This window comes from Papilio polytes, unplaced genomic scaffold, assembly GCF_000836215.1.
Source record: "Papilio polytes unplaced genomic scaffold, Ppol_1.0 DF822178.1, whole genome shotgun sequence".
Classification (NCBI taxonomy): Eukaryota; Metazoa; Arthropoda; class Insecta; order Lepidoptera; family Papilionidae; genus Papilio; species Papilio polytes.
In genome coordinates this window covers 6,024,921-6,029,463 of record NW_013527026.1, presented here as the reverse complement: position 1 = coordinate 6,029,463, position 4,543 = coordinate 6,024,921, and the positions used below count along the sequence as shown (strand labels likewise).

General features: G+C 33.6%; 2 protein-coding genes across 2 annotated transcripts in view; both read left to right on the top strand.

Moving 5' to 3' along the window:
* The window catches only part of LOC106106464 (uncharacterized family 31 glucosidase KIAA1161), a 21,846-nt gene that overhangs the window by 1,163 nt on the left and 16,140 nt on the right, over nt 1–4,543 (top strand). The window lies entirely within an intron of this gene.
* Nucleotides 1–4,543, top strand: part of LOC106106465 (sorting nexin-27) — a 23,734-nt gene that overhangs the window by 18,765 nt on the left and 426 nt on the right. The gene's annotated exons all lie outside the window — the stretch shown is intronic.

The following is a 4,543-nucleotide window of genomic DNA, read 5'->3' as shown; positions in this document are numbered from 1 at the left end:
CGGCGAAGAAATTCAAAGATGTGTGTGAAGTCGACCAACCCGCACTTGGCCAGCGTGGTTGACTATGGCCTAATCACCCTAATTTAGGGTAGGCTCCGAGCCCCTCGGTGGGGACATATAGTGAGCTGGTGATAGTAAAATCGATTAGTGGACCGGCTCAATGGGAAAATGATAACTACGGGAAGATACAGCCAGACTGTAATAGGCTAATTATTAAATTATTCATATTTATTAGTCAATTCATTATCCCCTCGTTTAAGTACGAGTTACCGATGACACGGTGATAGGTTCGATTCCCAGCATCTGACATTATAAACATTACACGCTTTGAAAGTTAAAAGATATTAGTAACTAGCTGTTGCTTGCGACTACGTCCCCGTGAATTTATAAAATTAATAATGCCTATGTTACTCACTGATAAATTACCTTTGTAACGGTGAAACAATTATTAAAATCGGCCCAGTAGTTTTTGAGTTACTTCAATACATACAAAAATACAAATCTTTCCACTTTATAATATTAGTATAATACATATAAATAAAAACATAGTAAAATATTAGATATTACATTCCGGTTTCCCAGCTACATTTATCCATTCGTTAGTACTCGGTTTGATACCTTCATGAAGTGCGGTTCCGAACTACGTAACTTGAGTTATATTCTGCTTAAACTTACGTCAAACTAATCCTAATCTGCCAATAGGTATGGATAAAATAAATAGAAGCTTCAGCAACCCAGCATAAATATACTTGGTGTGGTCTATTACAAAATACCAGTGTTAAGCAATGCATGGCAGTGCATTTGCAGTGCAGTATTGTGCAGTCAACTAACAGTATGCAAGTAGGACGTTATCTGACATTGACGTGATGTGGAATATTAAATTGACATTAGCGTATGGTCAATTTACACCTTAGAGCACGCACATCTTTGACTAAACTATCGCACAACTGTTTGATCTCGCTTTGATTCCTATGAGCTTGTATGAAGGTTACACTATTCGATTTTTAGTTGTGCAACTAAACAGTTGAATTGTCTACGAAACAATCGACAATCGCTTAACAGTTTTGCAATAATTTATTCAAAGGTGTGCGTCCGCTTATTATGATTAAGTATATAAATCGATCCAGTAATTATTAAAAACAGCCAATTTATCTAATTAATTGCCCTTGTAAAAGACATAAAAGAGCCAGTTTTTCTTTCGAAATAAGCATTAACAATAGACATGAAAATCTCTGAATCTGTTCAAAATATCAGCTCACATGGCGTTGAACAGTGCTACGGCTCAACAAGTAAATTAGCTTACGGCTCAACTCGTTACTATAAGCAAGGGAGCTGAAGAGCCGTGAATTGATCGGTGAGTAACTCACAGAAATCTTACAGCTGGTTTAGTTATCTGTTTCACCAATTTGAACAGACCAATCTGCAGATCATCAAATTGAGTTGAATTGCTTATGCTTATTCCATAATGTTTGTGTTAGACTGTAACAAGCAAAAATTATTTCTTTACTTAGAGATAATATAAAATATTTATTTGTGCAAAAAGCACATGTTTGTTATGCATATGAATGGTACGTCAGTATAAAACAATGCGCCTTGTGTTTCGCTTCAGCCTAGCGTGAAGCACAGTTTATCTTTATATCTGAAACAGGATCAAATTGTTAGTAATTTATGAACTTCAGTTAACGGATATAATATTACTGGAGGATTAAGCTATTATTTGCGAAAATTTAAAATACTTTAAATTCTCTATATGACAATCGAATTCCTGTCGCTATTCTGTAGCAAGTATAAAGATGAGAGTTTAGTTGTTTTTTGATTGACTTCCCAAAAGAAGGAGGTACTCAATTCGTCTGTGTTTTTTTATGTGTGTTACGGCATAACTTCGTCGCTAGTGGACCGATTTTGATAATTCTTTTTTTATCTGAAAGTTAGTGCTTGCGGGAGGGTCGCATTTTTTTAACATATGCAGACCCTAAAAAATGAACTCTAAATAAATGAGTATTCCTGAAAAAATAGCTGTATTTTTAAATGCGAAAGTTAACTTACACAGTAGGATCTCGATAACTCAAACCTCGGTGACTTAAAAACCTCTCTAACTTCAAAAAATAATATGTTCCGTTCCCATCAGAACCACAAAACCTTTACAACATAGACTCTTGATAACTTAAGACCTCTATAACTTAAAATATTTTGTGTTTCCCTTGGACTTTAACTTATCGAAGTTCTACCTGTAAATGTAATTTGGCAGGACTACGTAAGGAACACTACATTCTCGAAGCAATGCAAATAAAACCTCGTTCTCTATCGGATGTGTTTTATTTTACACTTAATTTATGTACATCACATTTAAATCATTAACTTCCCACAAGATTGTTATTACCAAAGATAAGCTGAGACAATGAACGTGTAGTTCCTTGAGAGTGTTCGCGTAATGCGAAGCGATTTGCGCTAAAATGTGCCATTACCGTGCGTTAGGATAACTGCCTTGTTATAAACAAAGGAATGGCTATTTATCAGTAAATTGATAGAACAAGGAAACAAATTATGTATTTATTTAAGTAATATTCGTAGAACTGTTCTACATAACCTAAAAGTTACGTGTATATTTCCTAAATAGTTTGAGAAGCATATGCGTTTATTTTAACTCAGAGGTTCTCAAACTTTTATCCGTATTTTAAAATACTCGTCCCAGTGAACATTTATTCATGTTTGAACCTTAAATATTATTTTTTTTCATCGTATTCAAACTTCGTGGACCGCAAAAATACTTTAGGGTTGTCTATTTTAGCTGATGGTTTGTTAAAAAGTTAAAAAATGCTATTTCAGTGAGTTATAATTAAATTAACGAGTTTTGAACTGTTAGTGCGGAGCGCGTTAACTGCGCGGGATTTGTTAGTGGTCATTATATCTGTGATGTAACCCGGCTGCCCACGTTTCCTGTCTTTAATTAATATTCTAAAAATAACATTATTATCATTGTGTTTTGGTGAATTTTAAAATTTTATTAGATTAGTGTATACAGTAAAGGACTTTTAACCTTTTTTTTTAGTTTTTAATTAAAAAAAATTGTTTCTGTCATGTATAAAATCAGTTTCAAATGTGAAAACGGTTTACCGAGTGGCAACGTTAAATGTTTTTGGTGCATTTTTTATTTAGATTATTTTATTTATGCTTTAGTTGTTATAATTTTAGTTGCATTATTTGTTTATGTTATGATTAATTACTGAGTATTTAAAAATGTATCTTAACCCTATTACGGGGAGTAGGGTGGGTAGAATTGTCCGCACAAAACGACGGAAAGCGAAATACAAGTAAGTATTTTTAAAAGTTCGTTACAATTTTATATAGTGAACTCTTAATAGTGTATGAAATAATAAAAAAAACTAAATGTAAATAGAAATGCATAAAATAACTTTTGTAACATTATTACTGTTTGGTGAATTTTCTTTAGGATCACCATCCCACAGTCAGTATTAGTGTCAGCAGAGTATGTACTCTTCCATACATCTCTGTTAGCTGATATTTGAACTATTTTTCTTATGCACATATACTTCCACAAATAAAACGACCTAATATTTAGATGATGTTAATTGCATATTTTTTCAATATCGTCCATACCAATATTATAAAGAGGTAAGATTTGTTTTTTTATATGTATTGAAAAAACTCAAAAATTACTGAGTCGATTTTTTAATTCTTTCACTATTAAAAAGCTACGTTATCAGTGAGTAATATAGGCTATATTTTTTATAATTTTTTTTAATTTCACAACGTTGACGTTGCGAGCATAATGTACAGACAAGGGTATTGCTTATTCGTTTACATTTGTTTGATAAAACATACAGCGAGGTTGTTTCCTTATGTAGGATTCGATCACTAAAGTTATACGACACAGTTGGCGGTACAAAAGCTATAAAATAATTCAAATTAAAATTCAATTTATAGAGCGTTTCGCATTCAGAGGCGGCTCAACTTGAGGTTCGCAATGCTTAGTACTCTCGTCTCGTAACTCACTACGCCCGACTACATATAAGCAACGACTTATGCGTGCAGCCGAGCCGCCAAAATATTAGAAAGATATTATACTGACATGTATCTGGTTCTAATCCAAAAGTAAATAGCAACCGGACCAATGTACATTGACGTAATAAACTGTATCAACAGATATGTTCTCTAAAGCTTGTACACACGGCTACCGTGCGACCTTGTGACGTGGACTGCGGATTAGGCCTTACCTAAATATGTCTCTTAAATATCTCCATAAAATTTTTCATTTATTCTCTCCTAGCTGACGCCCGAAATTTCGTTAGCGCAAATTTACCACCCGTTACGCCATTTTAACAGCGCGGAATTTAAAGAAAAAGTAACTCGTATATGCCTGTCTATGTTAGCTACCCTTCAGGGAAAGTCTTGTAGAAATAGAACAGACAAATTGAACACTCGATCTGTTTTTCCATCGATTTTTATATGGAGAAATGACTGATCTATGTTCCTCTAAGAAATAATACTTAGATATGAACATCCTTACTTCACACACATCCAT